The 25,186-nt window shown below is 37.3% G+C and overlaps 1 protein-coding gene and 1 long non-coding RNA gene across 3 annotated transcripts in view; one reads left to right on the top strand and one right to left on the bottom strand.

Annotated features, from left to right (window-relative positions):
* The window catches only part of CHCHD6 (coiled-coil-helix-coiled-coil-helix domain containing 6), a 297,977-nt gene that overhangs the window by 35,932 nt on the left and 236,859 nt on the right, over positions 1-25,186 (bottom strand). The gene's annotated exons all lie outside the window — the stretch shown is intronic.
* On the top strand, positions 11,665-16,860 carry LOC131191582 (uncharacterized). The gene is made up of 3 exons (XR_009153535.1): positions 11,665-11,944; positions 13,035-13,128; positions 16,044-16,860. It is a non-coding gene; the product is annotated as an uncharacterized LOC131191582 (long non-coding RNA).

The following is a 25,186-nucleotide window of genomic DNA, read 5'->3' on the forward strand; positions in this document are numbered from 1 at the left end:
AAACGGTGATAAACAATGTATTTGTTTAGGGCTTTAAGGTCAAGTATAGCTCTCCAGCCCCCCGACGGTTTGCCTACCACGAAGAGTCTAGAATAGAAACCCTGTTTCTGTTGATCAATGGGAACTCGTTGAATGGCCCGGATGGACAAAAGATGGGTGATCGCCGACTCCACAATAGAAGCGCTGGAGGAGCGGCTAGAAACAGGGCAGGGCAAGAAAACCGTCGGGGGAGTAGAGAGGAACTCTAAGGCTAAACCGTCTCTGATGGTGTTAAGCACCCATCTATCTGAAGTTGAGGACTCCCATTGAGTATAGAAATAAGATAGCCTGCCTCCAATGGGAAGATCCGATAACAAATTATTTGAATCGGTTGAACGGTTTACCCCGCCCTCCCCGAAATGGTTTACGGGAGGTAAATCTGGACCCTGTTCTAACCTGGTCGGACCGTTGGGAGTTTCCTCTGTACGGTGAGAATCTCTGTCGTCGCGACCCCGATCCTCCGAATTCCTGGCTACGAAAGGAAGAAGAAGAGGAAGAGGGGACAGCCGAGGGGCGAAAATAAGGTTGTTGTCTGAGTTCGCCCTTGCGTGACAAGGATGGTAACACCTTTTTCTTGTCCTTAGTCTCCACCAGGATTGGGTCCAGAGAGGCTCCGAACAGCTTAGAACCTCCATACGTTGATGATGCCAGTCGCCACTTGTTTCTAGTATCTGCCTTCCAGTGGCGCAACCACAAGAGCCGGCGGGATGTAACCGTAGACCCAATAGATTTGGCTGAGAATCTGGCGGCGTTGAGTGTCGAGTCGGCCGAAAATTCTAATGCAGCAATTACCTTGTTAAGGTCCTGGTGAGCTCTCACATCCGAGGAAGACAAACGTCCCTGAAGCTGTTTGAGCCACATTATAGACGCTCTATTGAAGAATGACGACGCTATGGAAGACCTGATGGACCAGGCTGAGGCTTGATGGGACTTGATCAGGGATTGGTCAGCTCTTTTGTCCTCCGGACGAAGAGCTTCATTTTCGGGACCCGTCACATGTGATGCCGTCGTAAGAGCGACTACTGGAGTATCCACCGTTGGAACCTGGAGAACGTTTTCCAGGTCTGGGGCACAGTTATAGAACTTTTTGTCTGTGGCGCTGGGGAGAGAGCCCGAACTCGGATGAGACCACTGCCTTTGGACCACGTCCACGAACATCTTAGGTGCCGGAATGGTTTCTGCCACCACTGTGGGCTCCACAAATAGGCTAGATGACGTGCTAGGTAAGACCTGGGGATCCGTAGAAGGTGTCTGGACTGCCCCCAGCCCCGTGGTTGCCAATGCCTTAAACAAAAGGGAACGAAACATGTGGGGCTTAAATAGTCCCACGAATGAAGGTTGGTCCGGTCCAAGGCCTTCGTCCTCAGATAGATTATCTCCAGCCTCCTCCTCTCCAGAGCTATAGACTTGACCATCTTCCTCTGAGGATTCCTCCATATGAGGTCTGGCCCTTGTTGAAGTAGAATTTGCTGACTTGCTCTGCCTCTGCCGACTATGAGATTTGGATACTGATGTGCTCTGTGCCTCCCGATGGAGGGAGTGAGCCAATTCCTGGCGTATGGCCTGTTGGATCATCAGCCCAAAGGAGTCCGGAAGCTGAAACACTGGCAATGAGGTCAAACTGGTCTCAGGACTTATCGCAGATGCCCCCATCCCTGGGGCCACATTGACGGCTGGTTCTGGTGGGGGCCTTGGATTTTCTAGACATTCAGATTCCGACAATGTATGGAATAAAGGGGCAGTCCCGGCCTGAGCCATAGGTACGGGAGACGCCCTGTCTGGGGACCAAGCCCCAGATCCCTGCATGGTTTGTGTGAAACGGTCTGGGCTTGAGGGGTTCAGCGTGTCTGTGAAGCTTTGCTTCTCTCTGCCCTTAGGTGAGGGTGCCTTACGAGCCTTCTTGGATGCCCTGGAAAAAACTTTTTCCAGGGCCTTGTGGCGCCTTTCTTCTGCCCGTACCTCCCTCTTTGCTCTAGCTTTCCGCCCCTTGGACGGGGAAGGTAGGAAAGCTGAAGAAGAAGGGCCCTCCCCAGTATCCTGCTGGCCTGGATACTCTGGGGGTGTGGCCGGTAAATTTGCCTGACTGTTACTGTCGTCCGCCATTTTGGAAAAAAAATTTTCCCGCCAATTTACCGTCGCTGCGGCCTGCTTCTAGTCTCTCTGCCGATGCACCAGCTCTTTCAATGGGCTGCCGCGCGAAGCTCAGCTATAGGGCCGTATTCTGGTCGTAGGGAGTCAGGCGGCAAATTCTTAAAGTGACCTCTTTATTTTTATTTATTTATTTTTTTTTTAAATAATAAGGCGTAGTTAGCTGCTCTCTCAATTAGAAGTTCAATCGCTCACCCAACAGCTGATGTCTTCAAGGCCGGAGAACCGCCCGTCGATGCCCGTGCTGGCCGCTCACCACGTGGCTCCTGGCGCGGCCCCGCAGGCTTCCGCGGCAATCTGACGCTGCAATCTTGCGGCCGAAGTGGAGAGCTAAGGAGCGAGCCGCCAGTCGAGAGAAAGCGTCGGGGATCTGCCCGTGAGCTTCTCCGACGATCGCTCTTTAAATCGAGGCTGCGGCTCTAGCGCATCGGGGATCTGCCCCTGAGCGCTTGCCAGCTGTTCGGCTAGCCGCTAAAGCGCCGCGGCGGTCCTCCGCGGCTCGGAAGTCCGTCCCCTCGTTCTTAATTTAAATTGTAAAGAAAGGAACTAACCAAATTACAGTAAATAAAATAAAATAAAATACGAAAAATTAAGCAACAATACTGGCCAAAAAACCTCCAGCTATGGGAAAAAACTAGCCTGAGGTAATTGCCAACACGACTGGTCCGTAGCAAAACCGAGTCGAAAAAGCTGGAGGGAAAGAGCAGGCGGGGACTATAAGCAACAAATTAAAGACTCGGTCCAATCAGCAGACGAGGAGATTAACCCATTCCTGACGGCCGTTTTCCCCGACTGAGAGAATGTAAAATATCATTATGTAATAGAACTGACATATTTAGGTAATAGGGATAACTACAAAAGCTATAGATACTTTATACTGAAACGTAGTAAGTTTATGTATTTTGGAAAGCATATGATTTAGCACATGGGTGCCAAACATGATTGCATCACATGACATCATATGACATTTTTTTGCCTTTGCTGAGCCAGGGTGGCTGTAGCCTGCACATGATGTACCCAGCCCACGGGTCGCCAGTTTGACACCCCTGATTTAGTATAAAGCAGTATTTTTCAAACTTGATAACTTTAAGATGTTCAACTCCCAGAATTCCCCAGTCAGCATATAAAGCATTTTAATTTTAGTGCACTACTACACCTAGTACAATTCTTTGAATGTCCCTTGATCTGTCAGATTAGTAGGGTACAATGCTGATAAAGTCCATTTCCCCTTTTTTCTAACCACTGCATAACTGTAATATCAGCAATATAGCTATCCCGTTCATGCACCTTGTCAGGCTACTGCAGTGTTCCTGAGCTGGGAATGTTTGCACTTTTTTTTAAAGCATCAGCTGCTATACAGTAGTTAGATCTGTGGGATTTTTTTTAAAGCAGAGAAAGGACAGGCACTGTCTCTTCAAATCATTACACAGCAGGATTCCAATATATTTAGACCCTACACTAAAGTGTAATTAGTGTAATAGTTAATTTAGCCTTGGGGCAGATGTATATGTTAGCTCTATTTGTCACTAATTAACTATCTCTTTAATAGCATAGAAAAGCTAGGTCAAGAGCTGTCATAAATGCTGACTGTTCAAATAAGTTGACAATAATACAGCATGAATTCCCAACTACAGTAAAAGTGAGTATCCAATCACCAAAGGAAATACATTCTCCTAAATCACTTAAGCAGCAGAGTTTTATTTTTATTTAAATATTTGCAACCAGGTGGAGCCACTGGGAACATTTGGAGTTTTGAAAGCATTCTATGAGCAATCTCGCAAAATGGTTGCCATGGTGGATATGGCTAATCATAAAACATTTATCAGAAGGCAAGCAAAACTAGACATGAGTCTAGAAGAGTTCTTGGAAATGTAGATTGTGATTCAAGAAAAGTACTACGTCAAAAACCTTAGCAAGCTGAAGACAAAAAGCCCATAATCAACTAATAACAGGAAGACAGCATAAGCCTTCATTGTCTCTTACTCTCTAGGATTTAAGTCCTAGTGGACTTAAATCATGAACAGAAGATCATCTATTTAATCCCTGGAAAAATTGCTGCCTCCCCATGTTGATAAAATAATAAGGAATGAAATGCATAGCTACTATATGCTGGACAACTTCTAAAACAGATCTATTGAGAAACAGCATAGTACTGAAAATCAGAGCTGAACACCACCAGCTTTACTTAGGTGATGAATGATAGCATTTTGTATTTAAAGAGACACTCAAATATGTTTAAAGTTGGAATACTGCTTTATTACAGTTTAATCCTGAATTACCTTATGTTTAGCCTTTACCGATGCAGCGTTTTTCTATGATGACAATGGAGAGAACTTGGACTCCTTTTAAATTTAGATTGATTTACTACTGTGACCTTGCCTAATGGTTTTGTGACTTAAATTACTAAACACAACTATAGTTTTGTTGGGGAGTCAAATATCTTGCTACACAGTACTAAGCTAGTACTAAGGAAACACCTAAGACTATGGAACAGCCCACATAGAACTGATTCATCAGCATAAAACTTGTGTGTTAGAGCAATGCATATCTGAAAAAAAAATTCTACTTAAGAAATCAATTTCTTAAAGTTAATGTAATTCTTAAAGCAGTGATACCTGAAAAAGTCAGGCTATTTAATGAATAGCAAAGAAGTACTGTGCCTAACCAAGGACTGAAACAATCTGCAATAATTTCTTTAGCATGCATAGCTCCATTGTATATACAGATGTCCTTAATATTTCTTCCTAAAGATCAGAATCAATATATTTTTCAGGGACTTTTTTTTTTAGAGTTTCAAAAGAAGTTTGATACTACCTAAAACTGATGTATGAGATAAGGAATTCAGAGAGGTTTTCTGTATTTTTTAAATGAAAGTGGGGTTTTTTTGTATATTAATTGTAGTCATGACACTTTGGGGTTATTGCTACAAGATGAATCATTCCCACACTTTATGACCATGAGAAATTTCCTAACAGAACAATTCATCAGTGGAACCATTTGCTTCCAGAAGATGTGGGTCCTCCACATTGGAAGGTTTTTAGAAGAGATTGGACAACCATTTGTCTGAAAATGTATAGAGTTTCCTGCTTGAGCAGGGGGTTGGACTAGAAGACCTCCAAGGTCCTTTCCAAATCTGTTGTTCTGTTACTGTGTTAAATAGCAGCATAAGTGACTGGTCAGACCTGGTCAGACCAGCAGAAAAATCTTCTGATTCTGAATGTCAATGGCTTGTCTGAACTACAAAGACAAAAAAGATATGGTCTTTTTTAAAACAGACATACTTAGATGATAATTTCATTTCTCTCAGCACAACCTATTTATAGCCCAGATACAAACTTCATTCTTTTCATCATGGCCATACAAACAAAACATTCAGCAAAAACAAAGCTGTTCTTGTGAGATTCTATATTTGGCTTTGATTATCTGAAAAGCTTAGATGGATAATGCATAAATGTTATGTGCTTTTCCCGTCTGAGCTCAAGTTATTACCTCTGATGTCTCATTGACTTCAAGCCCTCATTAAACCAGGAACCTTACATTTATGATAGAATGATAGAATCTCCTCTACAAAATAAAAAAAATCCATATAACCGCAGTTCCTAACATCAGCTAGGACAGTATTAGCTGCAATATGGGAGCTTCCATGTGGCCTTGAGCCATTTACTATGTTTGCTACAACTTTTAGGCTACAAATATATGAAGTCTTAAAAAAAGACATGCATGGGTTGCAATGTATATATCACTTTAATATTTGGGAAAAAAAATAATTAAGAAAAATCTGTATGCGAAATGGCTTTTATTTCCATCAGATAACTGTGGAGTTTTTGCCTTGTTTAAGTATGATATGTGTTTTTATATTATACTAGTTCCCAAAAACAATAGCAGGAGTAGCCTATTATCTTATGTCCTAGTTATAAGGCTGCTAGAGGCAACCAGTTCACTACACTGTAATCCAATTGTTAGATGAAATGGCCTGATTCTTATGTTTTCTTTTTTAGACATTTTTGAAAGACTTTTGGTGACATTAGGTAATCTATCTTTGGGTGTCTATCTGTTCTTCAATTTCTCAAATGTAATAATATTTTAAATGGCTAAAATATTGTTAAGTGTATTACCCAATATATTCAAGTAAAACATCAGGAATCACTTTAAAATCCTGGACTCATTGATTGGGACCAGAGGAACTGTGAAATGAACTTAAAGAAGGTGTTCAGGATGAATATGAAAAAAGACTACCAAAGATCAAGAAATAGAAGAAAGCAAACTAGATATCAGAACAGATGGTGGAAATATCTAAGAAAAATATCTCGGGAATGAACTTAAAAGAATTTCAGAGATCTGTTAGAAGAAATAAGAAGCATTATTAAAACATCTGTAAGGACATTGAAGTTGAAAGCAGACATGAAAAAAGGAAAGATCTCCAAATGACCCTCTGAACTAGAACGAAGTCCCGACTTCGAACTGGTATCCTAAAATATGTCAATGAACAAATAGCAACCAGTGCAAAGAAGATCAAACGAATTTGGAAGGAAAGTACTGAAATCTTGTATCTTAGAAATATCAACATTAAGAAGATATTTCCTGTTTACAAGAGCCTCTAATACTACAAAATAAAGTTAAATAACCAGTTGGGAAGGCTACAGGAATTCATGTAATATCTGTAAAAATATGGCAAGAAAAAAATCAGTAAAAGATTCTAACTCAACTATTCCATCAAGGCTGGAGAACAACAACACAGTGACCAACAGATTGGAAGTGGTCAATTTATATGCCAAATCTTCAATGCTTCTGAATTCTGATGTTGGAGAAGACTTTTGGGAATACCAAGAAAATAAATGGATCATCAACCAAATCAATCCAGAGTTCTTCCTTGAAGCACAAATGACCACAAATTATTCTGCTTCTTACACATTACGTGAAGACCATGTTCTTTGAGACATCTATAATGATAAAAATGTTAGAAGGAATGAGAAGAAGGAAGTTAGCAGCAATTCAGTTGCAAGAGATGGTTCTAATAATGGAAGAGCCGAAAAATCAGGTATGAGACAGATTGTCAAACAGAGGAAATCTATTTATAGTAAGTGATCACCAAGAGATGACTTGATGAAGCACAATCAATTTATACCCAATACAGATGCTTCAGATTCAGATTGGGTAGAAATTAAAATTAATTGATATGTGTCAATATGAAATGAGAATTCTGAGTACACCGATCTAGGTTCAGACTAACCAAAATTCTAAACATTTATTTTCCAAAGAAGGGGGGGAAAAGTATTTTCCTGCAATAAAATGCAACCATTTCAGTACAGACCAATGAGTAGGGTGGAAGAGGGGCACAGAAAGTATTAAGCTTTCAGGCATGGAGAGGTTAAAACAATTATTTAAACAGCTGGGAAAATTAAAATGGTAAAATAATAGCCACCCTTCAAAATGCTACAGATGCAAAGAGACTCTTCAATGAATAACTGATAAAGGGGAAAATATTTTAAAGGAAAACTATTTCAAGCATGAAGGTCGAATAAGTAAAAGCTCTAATGGTCCTGGGTATTCAGTGGTGTGTTTTTTCCCCAGTTTGAATCTACATGATGTGCAAGAATAAGAAAAGTTAAATCACAACCTCCAACCTTTGCAGGTGTAGATCACAGGAGACCTGCAGCAGAGAAGGCCTATTCATATAGAGTGAGAATCTTTCTTGATGTGAATATAGGAGCCCAAATTCATGATTACACATCGTTATCAAATAACCACAGTATGCCAGTTACTGCAGATTATTTTACATTGTAAGAAACTAAATATAAGAGGAAATATTATCTCAAACACAGACTAAATAAGCAGTGGAAACAAACTAAATGTTCAACTACCAAAAGGAATTTTATTTTCTAACCAGAATTGTACATCATTTTCATAGAGGATGTTCACAAGATTCCTTTTCTTATTATTCTCAGCTCAGACCCTTTCCAAGTGTAGTATACGTGAAATTAGGATTAGAACTGTTCCTCAGGATCAATCAATTGATGTCATCCATCCACCTGAACAGTTCAGTATAAACAAGTTTAGAAGAATTAAGTCCCATACATTGTTTATATTTGTTCATAGTAATAACAGCTGATTAATTCATCTGTTACTGTTAAAAGAATATAGCTCATTTAAAAAGAAAAACATTAAAGGGAAACATGCTTTTATTTTCATTTAATCTGCTTTTGCTCATTGTTGAAGCTACCCAAAGCAGCAAAGTTATGACTCATAGGGGAAATTATGTTAATTGCTTATCATCTAGGGCAGGAATAAGCAAACATTCACTGGCCTGGGGGCACATTTAATCATTATCAGGGTGAAGTGGGGTTGAAAGCTACTATATACATGATGATAATGTTAAGTATATAGAAATGAGATTCCATGGTTTTACTTTTAGTTTGGGGAGAGAGAGTGAGGTTTGTGTTAAGGCTATCTTATGCTAAGACTATAGTTTTAATATACAACCTTTCTTGACTCAAAATGGCAGGAAACCAAAATTTGGTGGTACAGTTAAGGGAAGCAATGCAGACCACAAAAAGAGTCCTGGGAATAGGAGGTTCTATAATTTCATCTTAAATTGCTCTCATAAACTCTCATAATATTATGGGCCACAACAGCCTTTCTCAACCTTTTTTCCTGAAGGAACTTTTAAAATAATTTTCAGGCCTCAAGATACCCCATCATAAACACAGCAAAAAAATACAAAACATTAAAACCTGTACAAATCAGTGGTGAAATTCAATTTTTTTAAATTACTTGTTCTGTGGGTGTGGCTTGGTGGGAATGGTGTGGTTTGGTGAGCATGGCAGGGGAAGGATACTGCAAAATTCCCATTCCCTCCCCACTCCTGGTAGAAGGATATTGCAAAATATCTATTCCCACCCCACTCTGGGGCCAGCCAGAGGTGGCATTTGCCGGTTCCCCAAACGACTCAAAATTTCCGCTACCATTTCTCCAGAACCTGTCAGAACCTGCTTGATTTCACCCCTGGTACAAATCCATGTTTTATAAGCCAGTACCTGAATCATAACCTGCTAGGGTTCTTCAGCAACCCTGTTAAGAAAGGCTGGGCTTCCTGTATTTCAAATAGAATTTCAAGGTATAGTCTGCAAAAACTAAAACAGTTCAGCCCTTGAATTTAAGCTCTCTTAGGTCTTGTCAAAGCCTGGATAGAAGACTGATTAAGGCTTTTTTTTTGTGGATTATTGCCTTATACTTTTATCACAGGACAAACATTCCACATATATTTCAATGTCACTATTTTTCTGCTCAAATTCTACCCTTAGAATGCCAGCCAGCTTTGCTTATCAAGATCATATTACCGAGGGATGAGCTAGAAGAACACGTGTTGGGCTGCTGTGAAGAACTCTTTGCATCGACTTCCGGTGGCTCCGCTCTCTTCGACGGACGCCTGAAATGCGCCCGCGCTAGGATTCTGTAAAAAGCCGGCGAAAACAGCGAATATCAGCTGTTCGCCGGCTGAAAGTACTGTCCCCAGGTAAAGGGGAAAGGAAAGAGCAGAGGAGGGATAGGAAGAACTCCTTAGAGGCCCCGCTTTCTCAATTTGAAAGCGGGGAACTCGAAGGGGAAAGTTCCCTGGAAATCCCTCTGCAGCAGCTCCAGACCCAGCGTGTCTCTGTTTCGGCAGAAAGAGAAGAAAGCGACCATCTCTGCTTCAAATGATTGCTATGGATTTTAATAAGCATACAAACAAACACAAGAGATCAGTCATTTAAACTGCAAGTATTAAATCTGACTTTTATTTTTTCTTTAAAACTTTTTTCTGCTTACAATCAACATTGAAACAAAATGGCACTCGTTAGTTGCTGAGAAAGCGAAAGTGAATGGAAACTCTATCATATCGTGCTGGACTGTAAGCAGAGCTGACTGGATTTTTGCTTATTTTTAATTTCTTCTTTTTTTATTTGGATTTAAACAGACTGCTGGATTACTTCAGTTTGTTTAGGTATTTGAGAAGGGGACTCTCAGTAAGAATTTGGCCATGAAGGTTCTTTCAGAAGAATGGATTCGTGACTTTATACAGGAATACAGAGAGAAAATTTATGTAATTATCCAAAAATATGAATTGATAAAAAATTGGGATGTTTTGGATGAGAGTTTGGAGGAAACTAATCAGTCCAATCAGTACTTGGAAAATGGAGTGGAGGAGATACAAGCAAAAGTGGATAAAAATGAAGATATGATCGTGAATAAACAAGATGATGTAAAGAGGCTTTCTTTAAAAGATTTGGATGAAACACCTGAATTTGCCTTACAAGAGGTTGTTTCCCGAACCGACAAAATATACAGGGCTAATGCTTTACAAGAGTTTTCCTTCCGGCTTGATGGAATATATGGTAGTAATTTGTGGATTGCTGGACAAAAGGAACAATTAGGAGATATTGTTATTGACTTTTTAAAAGGAGTAATGAAGGAAAGACAGAGTCTAATGCATAAAAAAAAAAAACGGCAAGAGACAAAAGTATTATTCTTGAAAGAAGTTTTTTTTGGGAAATATTAACAGATAAAAATATTAGCGTTCCTGAAAGACTATATGTAAGAAAGATCTGGAAGAAATGGGCTGATTATATGTTTGATATATATCATAAAAGACTAGATATTTGGAATTATATTGGATTCTTTTTTTCTTCTTTTCTCTTAAGCTTGTGTACTAAGAAAAATGGCGATGGTCAGAGGAGGAAGGACTAAAGTTGAATAGAGATTGTAATTTGCTGTACTGAAATTATGTAATGTGTTTTACTGAATTGTAAATAGAATACTTTCGAAAGACTTTATGTAAGAAAGATTTGGGGGAAAAATGGGTTGATTATATGGTTTATAGAAGTTACAAGGAAGATATTCTCTGAATTGGATTAGATTTTTAAGCATTATCTGGTTTTAAATACTTTAGGATTAATCTGCTGTATTGAATATATTTTATCAATGTTAATTATTATTTCTTGAAGGATTTTGGTTATGTAAGGGGGAAGTCAGAGCCAGAGAGGAAAAATTTGTATAATTGTTTTGGAATAATTTAGCTTATGTTTGTTTTTGAACTATACCTTATGAGTGTTCTGGGAAAGGGAAAATTTAGTGAAAGATTGTTTTTTGAACTATACCTTGTGTTTGGTTCTGGGAAGTTGGAGGGGGTGGGAGGAGGGTGGTTTTGGAGGGAGGGGAGGGATGGAGGGGAGGGGAAAAAGGGGTAAAATTTTTTGTAAAAACATTTTCAATTTTAAAAAAAAGAACTCTCTGCATCAACTGGAGAATAAAATCACTTAGTTTCACTTGGAGCTGGACTCCAGAAGGACAATTCCAGATGAGCTAATCAAGACTCCACCCAGTGAGATTATCTGGAAGGAACGTGAGCTTTTAAGTCCTGAGAAACTGAGCAAGAATCTTTACAATACCAGCTGTGCCACCTATAATGATCTGGATTGGAAGGTGACTAGTGGTTGATTCTTGAGAGAGGCTGATGCTGCCTACCTTGAAGAAGGCAGTCATACATTGTCTCCTCAGGAAACTGCCCTTCAAATTTGGGATAATTATAAACCAGTTACCAACCTTCCCTTTCTAGTGAAGATTGCTGAGAATATGGGGCTGCAGCTGCATAGAACCCTGGAAGAAACATGTCATCTAGAACATCTGGATTGAAGCTTGGTTTACCAGGTGGGACACTGAGACTAAACCAGTGATGAAATCCTCTGTGGTTTGCCACCACTGCTAAAGGAGCCTTAAGAAGGTAAGTAGAACAGCAAGGGCGGGAGAACAGCTGTGCCATGCGATTTAGATTCCTAAAGCAAGGATTTCCTGCTTTCTAGTGAATATAAATCGCAAGGCACACCTGATCATTGGAAATACTGGTTTGGACGAACCGCTTCCATTTTTTTACTACCAGTTCGCCCGAACTGGTAGCTTTTTTTACTACTGTATCGCCCGAACTGCTGCGAACCGGTAGCATTTCACCCCTGGACTAAACTCCATTCAGGGATGTAAGTAGGGACATTGTTTTGCAGTGATTTTCTTTCTTCCTATGGGAGTGATTCCATTCAGAGGAAATCAAGCTAATTGGTTGTGGATGGGCTCCCCTTAGAAAAAAACTGCCTTATAATTTGAAATTGCTCCTTTTTTCATAGCTCCTACAGCAATTTATTTGTGTTATCTCAGCAATGAGTAATAATTATAATAAAAAATTATCTTGCAGTCCTACTCTAAACCAAGATATATGTAACTCTTACTGCAAATTTATATGCCTAACCTAAAAACACGCACATTATATTATTGCCAGTCCCAAAATCTATAATTGGCATTAGAGAAGGAATATTAAAATTTCTTCACCATCAAGCCACAAACTGCATTTTGTAATAGTCAAAACCTTGATGTCCTGCCAAAATGCCATTTAGATATTTACATCCAGCCAAACTAAAACCAATTCAAACCATTTTCAAATAATGCGGTAAAGAGGCTTTTTAAAAAAGAAATTCTGCCGAGAAAGGTTGCAAAAAACTGCATGCACTGCTGAACAAGCAGCTTGGCTTCTATCATGCAGCAAAATAAAATATACATAATTCTTCTTCCATCTATCAAGCTGTAGATTCCAAGTTTGGGTGGAGGTATTGGATTTTGTATGTTCTGGATTTTATATTTTCACAGCTAAGGCACAAAGTATTCTTTGCTTATTCAACTGTCAGTCCTAGGAGCAATTTAAAACTACTTCTGTACATAGTGGAAAATAATCAGAATGCTTGCATTTTCCTCTTAGTTTTCACCTTAAAGCAATGATTAAATATGGATATCATGAGTTCAAGTCTAGCCATGTTCTCTTCTTCTAGGCTCTACTATTTTGGTTACACTGTCTTCTGATGAAGAATTCTGAAGCACTCAAAATCTTGTTCAATGTTTTGTAACTTTGAATTTACCAAAAAGGTAATTACAGATTTCAAAATGGCTCCTGAATCTGTAAAGGCCATTTTTTTGGTTACATAACAAATTATTATGATATATGGGTGTTATTCTTCAACATATTTAGGGCTACAGTTCACATAAATTTCAGTCAACATGGCCAATGGCCTAGGATTTTGAACATTGTAGTCTATCTACAGAGTACCAACTTGTCAACCCTACTTAGTTTAAATAAGGAACTGAATTGTGTGGCTGCTAGCTGTAGAACATGCAATTCCATTTTCTGCTTTGACTTGGAAGACAACAAAGGTACAATGCAACTGTTTTAGCTCTCAAAAAATGGCACACATACAAAAGGTTTTTTTTTAAAAAAAACATCAACAATAACAGTTCACGGAATAGGGATGTGTTTGAAAAAAACATCTTCCTATCCAACATGCTTTCAATTTTCTTTTGTGTGCATGAGAAAGGAAGGCAGTCCTAGTAGAATGGAGTGTATATAAAAAACAGTGCCCCTCTTCTTATGAATGTGTTAGTATAATGATAGAGAAAGGGAATGTATTAACTCTCATGTTCATTAAAGCCCAGAACGTTCTTTTGTACTGCTTAGACTACAAAGATAACTGCTCTATTCTAATTACTTCCATTCTAGTGAATGCATCAGGCAGGTCCAATGACTTTTATGTATCTTTCCTTTTATCAGAGCAGATTCCAGCAATTTCTGAAAATGCTTGCATGTTTTTTATTATTGCTTCTATGATTCATTTATAAAATACCTATTAATCTGATCAGACCAATCAGCTTGGTAGTTACTTTGCATTTTACATCCATTAATTTTGACTGGCTTCCAGCTTATCATGCCTTTATTTTCCAAGATTCTATTTACCTGTACTTATTTAGGAAGCTATTAAGGACCTGGCTGTTTTCCCAGGCTTTTAAGCAAGCGAAGGCTGAGTTCCCATTGGATGGTATTTTTCGGTTTCTATGATGTCTTTTGTATCTTTTGCTTTATTTCACTATAAACTGTATAAATTAAAATAAAATGAAATAAAGAAATAATCCTCAATGAAAGTCAAATGTATGTGCTCAAAACAAGATGTTTCCCAAAATTCTGTGATTTCAATAGGATGTTTTGGATAACCCTACAGAAAGATATCCCAGAAGAGAACTGGGACAAAACATGTTGCTAACATTGCCAAGAAAGCTATTTGTATGTGTTCACGAAGCCAGTGGGAGTTTTCCTTGACTTACTTATGCTGGCCCAAAGCCGTAATAAAATAAATTCAAAGCTAGAGTAAATAATGTGAAGTCTTATTGATATCAAGGTATTGGCCTGATTTACTTGTGAAGAATTTTCCTTCTAAGCTGAATTTATTTTGGGAAATACTGCATCATGTGTATGTTTGGTAATCCCCACTAAACTTATATTTTCTGTACCATTGAAGCCAGCCTTTCAAATGATGTACAAGGATTGAAGGAGGTATAGAATAAATAATAGCTACTTTGGCAAAGAAATGCATTTTGATAGAAGGTAGACTTGAAGCAATATTCTTTCTGGCCATAACAATTTGGTTCCATCTATTAGCCAAAAAACGCACAACAAATTGCTATTAAAGTAAAAGCTGCTAGTCTGTTGTTTATTTGGCTTTAAAGAACTGACCTCCTTCTTCTCCATTCCTCCTTTTTCTCAAACTCTATCTGGCTGTCTTTTTTCAAATGCCTGTGTCTTTCCCCCCCCCTTTTTTAAGGAATGTGAGCCATATATAAATAAGGAATTCAGTCCTTTTCCTGATCTTCACTTATTAGTAGGTGGCCTTTGTCATAATATATTTTCCTAGAAGGGAAGGCAGTTTTGAAAATAGCACTGCCACTATTAATATGGAGTTTCTAAAAGGATTACATACATATATCCATCATGCACCCTTCCAGTGTGGAAGGACCAGAACTGCTTGAATGACACAGAGAGAAACAAGGAATACTGTTCTTAACCTTATTCAGTTTCAATAAGACTTTGAAAAGAAATTCTGGAAAAAAGTTTGATTTCTAAAGAGATAGGGTAGCCAAGAATGTGAAATAGCAATAGCAATAGCACTTAGATTTATATACCACTTCATAGTATTTACAGCCCTCTCTAAGCGGTTTACAGAGTCAGCGTATTGCCCCCAACAATCTGGGTCCTCGTTTTACCAACCTCAGAAAGATGAAAGGTTGAGTCAACCTTGAGCCGGTGAGATTCGAACTGCCAAATTGCAGGCAGCCAGTAGTCAGCAGAAGTAGCCTGCGCCACCACAGCCTTTATAACATACTCTTATAATATGTTCCCTTTGCTTTCAAAATTTATGTTTATATCAACATACCCAAATTTCACTTCCATGTAACTAAATGGGCAGAGGCACACTCTTATTTTCATTGCTTTCAATAATCATTCATTCCCACATACATACCTACTACCTTTCTACTAGCATTTGTTTGTCTTAGAATTTCTCCATCTATTTTCCTGTCTTTAATAAAACACCTTATTAAGGTAAAAAATTTATCTACTTGTTCTTGATGTTTCACCATTGAGGTATAACTTGCAATTATTTACCTAATGATTGTGTGTCAAACACGACCACTTTTTATAAACTAATCTTCAGATTTGTATTTCTCATTGCATCATACAGCAATTCATCTAGCATTTACAAAAAATTATTTAGGCTGTCAGCCATTAATGACAACTTCTGCAAATAAAAGTATCCCACATTCATGTTCTCAACTAGACGTACCGCTACAATTATAAGTATACTTCATACATTATCCATAGATAAATTAAAGCTTAGATATATTAAATAAACTCACCTCTTGGCAAGTTGCGTGGGACATAAATTTTATAATAATTAAATAATAAATAACATAAGTACATTAAGCAAGTATCACATGATTATCTTATTCCAATTCAGATACATTATGCGAAGACCCAGCTCTCTGAAAAAGGCTGCAATGCTAGAACAGTTAGAAGAAAAGAGAAGAAGAGACTGACCAGCAGCAAGATGGATGGACTTAGTTAAGTGACAAAGTGTGCACTCTTGGAAGACTTGAAAGAACACTGAGGGATAGATCTACATAAAGAAAATCTATCTGGCTGGGAGGAATAAAAAAAGACTGGAAGGCATGAAATTAATCTTATTCCCTGCTAACCTTAGCACTTTCCAGTCATTGCTCAATAATTTAATTTCCCGCCCCCTCAATTTCAGGCACACTATTGGTGGCTCATTGTTTACATTTTTTCCATAACTTTCCAAAACTAAATTTTATTTCCATCAAAATAATTCTGCACTTTTCACTACATTTTAAAAATACTAACTATTCCTTGTTCTTTCTGAATACATCTTGTGCAATTTTTTCTCTATATACGTATTAAACAATATGTTTCACCCTAATTTTTCTACAGCAAGCATCCTCTTATATTCATTGTTTTCTCTAATCCATAGTGTAACATTTTTTTTAGTTTCCACATCCTTTCATTATGTCCACTTCCCATTTTTGATGGATGATTAATTTACATGTAGTGTTTTTGTGCCTTGTACATTATTCCTGCAGTCATTCTGCTTTTATTGTAGTGTCTTATTTCCTTTTTTTGTCCATTCTCTAACAACACTCTTGATTCTACTAATACATTCAGAACCAGACATTACTCTTGTAATATTCAGTAATTTTATTCAGCCCTTCATATTAAGCTTCTTGATCCTTCATGAAAAACAATCAAATCATGCTTTAAAATTTATATTCATTATTTTGTCATGTGTATACAGTATATAAATAACCTTATATGTAAACCATGCATTTGAAAAAGGCCAATTTTTTTTAATATAATGGTCACCATCCTTATTTATACTTGGGGATCCAGATGACACAATCTATTTTCCATACTCTCTTGTCTTGTTTCTTATTTCATATCAGCAAACAGAGTATCTTTCCTTTCTGGATTTCATTTATTCAGAATGTTGCACAAGTTTTCACCAGACTCATTTTTGGTTCTTTCCATTTTCATCATTCCTTGGAGTGTAAGATGGAACTAGTGCTAACCTGTGTTTTGCAACTCTCATACCTACCCACACTAACCTAAACGACATTAATCCATATTTACTGGCATATATTTTGGTCTTTCTGTTCATAATTAAACCTGTATCTTCATTTCCCTCCATGTAATTATCAACTGAACTCCACACTTATGCATCTTTGTTAGATTTTCCCCTCTTTCATAATTTCATAGGGGAGCAGCATTTCTATTTTCCCCTTTCTGTTTCTACCCCCAAACTAGGAACTCAACTGCTTTTCTTCACATAAATATATTTTTCTTTAAAATGTTGTTGAGGATTGCCTTAACTAAAAACTCTAGCCTCTTCAATAATAACTTGGTTCCTCTTAATTCTTTATTGTTCCCTTGATCCAATGCTGGATTTTAGCAGTGAGATTTAAATCACACTAAAGGAGAGTCAGCTACAATTTTAGAGATGAATTATATTGTCTCAAACATTGAGTATAAGCATTGGGTGTCTCAAGCATTTATTGAGACAATAAAAACAAATTAAGCCAAAGTAATAAAATAACTGACCATAAATTCAGGTGAAATTGTTCTCATAAAGTTTACTACATTACTATATGCATTATAGTCAAATGGACAATTATTTTTTTCTAAGTAATTCTGTTTTCCATGTATCAGGACAAAGGGAATATGCTATTTTCAAATTATATATTTTGCTTGTAGTGGATTATATTACTGTGGCACTACTGTAGAGTAGATATATATGTATCTTTTCTTTTATGTACTCCGAGAGCATATGCACCAAGACAAATACTTTGTATGTCCAATCACACTTGGCCAATAAAATTTTTTATTCTATTCTCTATTACTTGATTTCTGAGGCATTCATATAATCCTTCCTTTTGAGATTTCATTATTCCATCATGCTTCCTTGAATATGAAAACATGCTGCTTATCCTATTATTATGAAAGATGTTACACTTGGAATGAATGCTCACTACCTTATATTTTTGTCAAGTAAAATGCAAGCAATTATTTAGGATTCTGGATTGACCTCTGTGATCTACCTTTCTTGAGATATTAAAATATACAATATGCTACTGGAAACTGAGACAACAACCATAATTTAGAGGATGAATGTTAGGTGATAATAGAGGAAAGGCTAGGCTGTCATCATTTTTATCATTCAGACGGTCACAGTCAAAGCTATCCCTTATTCATTTAAATATGTTTCATGAAATGGTTAATGTTGATTAATTATCAGAATAATCAGAATTTATGCCATATAGAACTTGTCTGCCTTGCCCTGCTTACAAGCATTTTTGCAAAATCCGAAGTCTTGGTTGCTTTTGCCTGTTTCCAAGAGAATATATTGCTTAATTTTATGACCCTAGGAAGAGAAGTGTGCGATATTATTGCATTGTTTTATTTATTTATTTATTTATTTATTTATTAAATTTTTATACTGCCCTTCTCCTGAAGGACTCAGGGCGGTGTACAGCCAAAAATAAAAACAGAATATATACAATTAAGACAACATTTAAAACATAGCAAATTATAAAGGCTGATAATTAAAAATTTAAATTTAAAATTTTTAAATATTAAGAAAACCCAATTAAAATTCAACACTATTATGCCAGTCCCGCTTGAATGAATAAATATGTTTTGAGCTCACGACGGAAGGTCCGAAGATCAGGCACTTGCCGCAGGCCAGGGGGAAGTTCGTTCCAGAGCGTCACTGCCCCCACAGAGAAGGCCCTACTCCTGGGGGCCGCCAGCCGACACTGTTTGGCGGACGGCACCCTGAGGAGACCCTCTCTGTGAGAGCGTACGGGTCGGTGGGAGGCAAAAGGTAACAGCAGGCGGTCTCGTAAGTACCCGGGTCCTAAGCCATGGAGCACTTTAAAGATGGTAACCAAAATCTTGAAGCGCACCCGAAAAACCACAGGAAGCCAGTGCAGACTACGGAGCAGTGATGTCACGTGGGAGCCACGAGCGGCTCCCGTTACTACTCGCGCAGCCGCATTCTGGACTAACTGTAGCCTCTGGGTGCACCTCAAGGGCAGCCCCATGTAGAGAGCATTGCAATAATCCAACCTAGACGTAACCTTGTCATGTAATATCATCTACATTTTTATCCCACATTAGTGATAACAAATCTTGATGAGGGCTGTATGCCTACAAGAGAAATGTGTGTCAGGATTAATGTGGACAGGGGATAAAAGTGTGTAAGACCATTTATACTTTCTCTTTCTGGCACCTTTTTTATTTTTATCTAACAGCTGATTTCTCTGATAACTTCTCTCCCCCCCTCTTTCCCCGCCCCCATTCTTCTAAAGCAGACTGTGACAATATACAGTTTGTTCCTGCTGCAAGTATTCATGAACATATGATATATTTTGAAAGAATGGATAGTACAAATTGGAATAGATACAAATATAGAATTATGGGTGGATAAACTACAAAACCAATATATTATAAAACTAATATATTCCCGTACATCATTAGAGGTGTATCATTTTATGAGATACATGTCCATTTTCTAACCAAAATTCAGGTTAATCCTAGTTAACTTTAAGTCCAAAATGTTTAGTTAACATTGTTCAAATCACTGAAGGAAACATACAGATTCACATAGTGAATAATGCTTTCTACCAATACTATAAATTATACATCCTTAACATATGGACTGTAGAATCCACATTTTGGATGTGGTAAAATTCCATGTATAGTATTATGGTCCAAGAATTGTTACCAATCACAATTGCATTCTGCAACAGCTTTACTTTTTAAATATAAAATTATTCCAGACAGGAAGACAAACACCCATAATTTAGATAGCCATTCTTCCAAAATGGAATTAAAGGATGCATCCCAAAAATATGTATAAAATCTAATATACAATATCAATTCAGTCAATTTTTGAAGGCATATATATTATAGTAAAATTTAATCAAAATATTCTCAGAGGGCAATGGGATTGCAACTTTCAACATTTGATCCAGTCTACAGTGAATAATTTTTCAATACTGTTGGTCTTTACACAATTACCACCATGTATAAAAGAAGAATCTAACCCACGAGTATCAAACTCGCACCGTCATGTCGTCATGTGATGTTTCGTGAAATTTTTCCCATTCTGGAGTGAGCGAGGCCTGCACATGATGCATCTGGCCTGCGGGCTGCCAGTTTGATACCCCTGATCTAACTAGTTTATCTTTACATTTTCAGAAAAGTAATTAGTCATTTTAGCAATTACGCCTAGGATAATATATCAACAATATAACATCTTATGCAGATTCTAAGTAAATTGTTTAAAGTAAATTTGATGTTCTTCAATTGAAATTCCCATTATTTCATCTACATAACTATATTAACATTCTACATCCATTTAATCATAAAATCTTTGATTTGTTTGGATTTTGAGTCACTTCACTAATAAGTTACAAATAATGGCGGACAAATAATCAATATTATGTGTTATAACATTTACAATTTTGGTCAACCTACTCAGTATTCTCCCTTGTTTCTGTAATCCTTTTGTTATTGTGCTGCTTATTTGAAAATACTGAAACCAATTAAATATAGAAAGCACTGTATATTAACATGATCAAGAGATTTTAATCTTTGTTCCGTTATCAATACAATTTTATAATCTAAACAAATCATTTTCTCTTCATTGAGCAGATTTCTTAATGCCTTCATTTTTATAAAGAAAATAGAGAAAAGTCCATATTTATCGTTTTCCTGTATTTATCCCAAACATTCAGTAGATTATTTATTAATGCATGATTTCATTAGGCTGCCCCTGTATGTTAACTCAAATGAATCTGTGAAGTCTTTCTGGAAGACCTATCACTTCTATGGAAGTAAAAGCTTTTCAGGGAAATATAATCCATTCTGAGATCCATGTTAAACAGCTAACATGATAATACAGTCAGAAATTTGGAACCACCTCCTTCTCTTGAATCCCACAAGTTTTTGAATTTAATATTAAAGAACGTTTGCTGGAATTGGATAGTTTAATGAAAAAGACTAGGGGTGACATGATAACAGTGTTCTGATATCTCAGGGGTTGCCACAAAGAAGAGAGAGTGAAGCTATTCAAGCTATTGACATGACCTGAATTTAACTCATAGAATCATCTATTACAATGTCCTTCCTGTCGAAGACTACTTCAGCTTCAATTGCAACAATACATGAGCACACAATAGATTTAAGCTTAATATTAACCGCTCCAATCTTGATTGCAGAAAATATGACTTCAGTAACAGAGTTGTTGATGCTTAGAATACACTACCTGACTCTGTGGTCTCTTCCCAAAATCCCCAAAGCTTCAACCAAAAACTGTCTACTATTGACCTCACCCCTAAGAGGTCTGTAAGGGGCGTGCATAAGAGCACAAACGTGCCTATCGTTCACTGTCCTATTGTTTCCTTTCGTTATATCCAATTAATATAGTTATTACATACTCATACTTATATATATGCTTATATATTGTATAGTTATTTCATGCTTATGCTTATATATACTGTGTAACAAAATAAATAAAAATAAATAAATAAATAAATATTCTTCAAAGCACCTGAGGGCAGGACAAGAAGCAATGAATGGAAACTAATCAAGGAGAGAAACAACCTAGATTAAGAAGAAATTTCCTATCAGTTAGAACAATTAATCAGTGGAACAACTTGCCTCCAGAAGTTGTAAGTGCTCCAACACTGGAAGTTTTTAAGAAGAGATTGGATAACCATTTGTCCTAAATGGTATAGGGTTTCCTGCCTAGGCAGGGGTTGGACTAGAAGACCACCAAGGTCCCTTCCAACTCTTCTGTTCTGTTCTGTTCTGTTCTGTTCTGTTCTGTTCTATTCTATTCTATTAACAGAACAGAATAACAAGTTGGAAGGGACATTGGAGGTCTTCTAGTCCAACCTATTCTATTCTATTCTATTCTATTCTATTCTATTCTATACTATTCTATTCTATTCTGCTTTGTATAGAACCACATATATTTCATTACTTGCCTGTGCAAAATATTTAACATCTTTTTCACACCACCACCAGATGGTTTCGTAACTGGCTGACCAACCGCACACAACGTGTAGTCCTCAATGGAACTGCATCCACATGGAGAGAAGTATGCAGTGGAGTACCCCAAGGCTCTGTTTTAGGCCCAGTACTCTTCAACATCTTCATCAATGACTTGGACGAGGGGATAGATGGGGAACTCATCAAATTTGCAGATGACACCAAGCTGGCAGGAATAGCCAACACTCCAGAAATTAGGCTCAAGTTACAGAAGGATCTTGACAGACTTGAACATTGGGTGCTATCTAACAAAATGAAATTCAACAGTGAAAAAAGTAAGGTTCTACATTTAGGCAAAAAAAACCAAAATGCACCAGTACCGTATATGTGGTACCTTGCTCAATAGTAGTATCTGTGAGAGGGATCTTGGAGTACTAGTGGACAACCATTTAGATATGAGCCAGCAGTGTGCAGCAGCTGCTAAAAAAGCCAACACGGTTCTGGGCTGCATAAACAGCGGGATAGAATCAAGATCACATGAAGTGTTAATACCACTTTATAATGCTTGGTAAGGCCACACTTGGAATACTGCATTCAGTTTTGGCTGCCGCGATGTAAAAAAGATGCTGAGACTCTAGAAAGAGTGCAGAGAAGAGCAACAAAGATGATTAGGGGACTGGAGGCTAAAACATATGAAGAACGGTTGCAGGAACTGGGTATGTCTAGTTTAATAAAAAGAAGGACTAGGGGAGACATGATAGCAGTGTTCCAATATCTCAGGGGTTGCCACAAAGAAGAGGGAGTCGGGATGTTCTCCAAAGCACCTGAGGGTAGAACAAGAAGCAATGGGTGGAAACTGATCAAGGAAAGAAGCAACTTAGAACTAAGGAGAAATTTCCTGACAGTTAGAATAATTAATAAGTAGAATGACTTGCCTGCAGAAGTTGTGAATGCTCCAACACTGGAAATTTTTAAGAAAATATTGGATAACCATCTGTTTGAGATGGTGTAGGGTTTCCTGCCTGGGCAGGGGGTTGGACTAGAAGACCTCCAAGGTCCCTTCCAACTCTGTTATTATTATTATTATAAAAATATTTGAGTTATTTGAAAGTTTAATCTTCGTAGGGTAATCATTTTGACAGTTCCAATTTTCCCTGAGCAAGACAGATTTAATTTCTTCTATCCAGAAATGTCTGTTAATATGCTTTTTCAGTATGTTAAGTAATTATTCTTAAATATATCTTTATTTTTAGCTAAAATTCTCTAAATATTTGACCTTCTAAATGGAAATATTAAAAATCTATTGTTTGATGTGTATACTTTTTATCCTGTCAAATTCCAAATCAACATCTGAGTTTTGTCTTTATTAATGTGGTAGCCAGATAGTAAACTCTCTCTCTCTGTGTGTGTGTGTGTGTGTATTCCATCAACAATGTTAAAGAGTCCCTAGGCTAAGTACTTGTAAGTATATCATCATCAATAAATATGATTTAAGCAAAACATGGGTTTAAATAGCATAAACTTTGTTATGCAAAGTCTCCATTAATTCAGGCTGGGATTCTGTTCTACATACACTAAAGTGGTATTAGCCATTGCTATTATAGCTACTGAATTCTTTGTAATGTGGTATTTAATGAATGGAAAGATTATCACATGAAAACCAGTCCTTTTCTAGTGCAAATCCTCCTGTCAATACCTTAAAAAATTAGGACATTTATTAAAGTTTCTAATTATCCAAATAATATTTTTGCAGTACTATTTGGAATTAAGTTGTTAAGCAACTTAGTGTATTTCCTATACTGGATCAAAACATAGCACATATTTTTGATAGTTATGGAATATAAAGTATTAAAGCCATGCATTTTACAACACATTTGGAAGACAAGCATTTCTTTTGGACAACTTCATGGTTTCTCTATTATCATTTGAAGCTTTAAAACAAGAGAAAATAAAATGCAGAGGGCTCTTTTATGGATAGGGAACAACATGAAGGGAATTGAATTAAAACACATACCAACTAGGCTATTTTGAATTAAAGATGCACAGCATGTCAGAGGCAGTTAGCATCTTGCCATTTTTAAATTTTGTTCAGTTTGCTTATTCTGTGGAGAACATTTAAATCTCTGGAAAGGCAAAATGAAGGCTCAGCAGGCTGGTAAGGACACTCGCATCGGAATCCCATTAATTCACTGGGAAAAAAATCTGGCTAGAAATCACTTATTTTTAACATTGCTGGAATGCCCTTGGGGAACGGAATGGTGGGCTCAGCTTGAAAATCTGGCTAGAAATGTCACAACAGATAATTTCTGAGTGGCAATAGAGAGGGGGAAACCAACTTTTTTCCAGAGTCAGTCCTTCAACCAGGTCAGGGTTTAAGCTAAGCTTTTGCCTTTTGAAGTGAACGAAAAATAAAATGCCAGTAACTGCTGTTTTAAGTTCTAGTTATGAACCATCTTTTATCAGTGCTGAGTTCAGGCTTTAAGAAATGGTGCAGTCAGATTCCTTTAATTAAAACAGTGGCAGGAATATCCAAAGCAGATTGCTGTTTTGGAAAGTACCGAGACATCTGGTAGCACAGGATGTTTTTCCAATCAGAAAAACAACACCAGGGCTTTGCAGATCACTTGACAAGGCAAACCACGTCTTAAAAATACTCAATATATAAAAAACAATGTCATTTTTTGTTTGTTTGATCAGGATTTCCCCATCTTCTGAGGTATTTGACCTAACCAGAGATTGCTTGGTGAAATAAATCATCGACCTCCTTGGACATAAGGAAATGGATAGACACAGCCACATGAATAGAATAGAATTTTAATATTATAAAGATTAGCTGGGAAAGTGTAATAAAAATGAACCTAACATTTTGCTACAAAAAATAAAACATATGTCTTAGCCATTTTTCCACTTTATTTAGTGATCCATTAAACTCTGGACACTATCTTCTACTTAGTCTATAGACAAAAAAAAAATCTTTACACAGAGTCTTAAGATACTTGTTTTAATTCTTTTGCATTCTAAAATACACCG

This window comes from Ahaetulla prasina, chromosome 2, assembly GCF_028640845.1.
Source record: "Ahaetulla prasina isolate Xishuangbanna chromosome 2, ASM2864084v1, whole genome shotgun sequence".
In the NCBI taxonomy this organism is placed as follows: domain Eukaryota; kingdom Metazoa; phylum Chordata; class Lepidosauria; order Squamata; family Colubridae; genus Ahaetulla; species Ahaetulla prasina.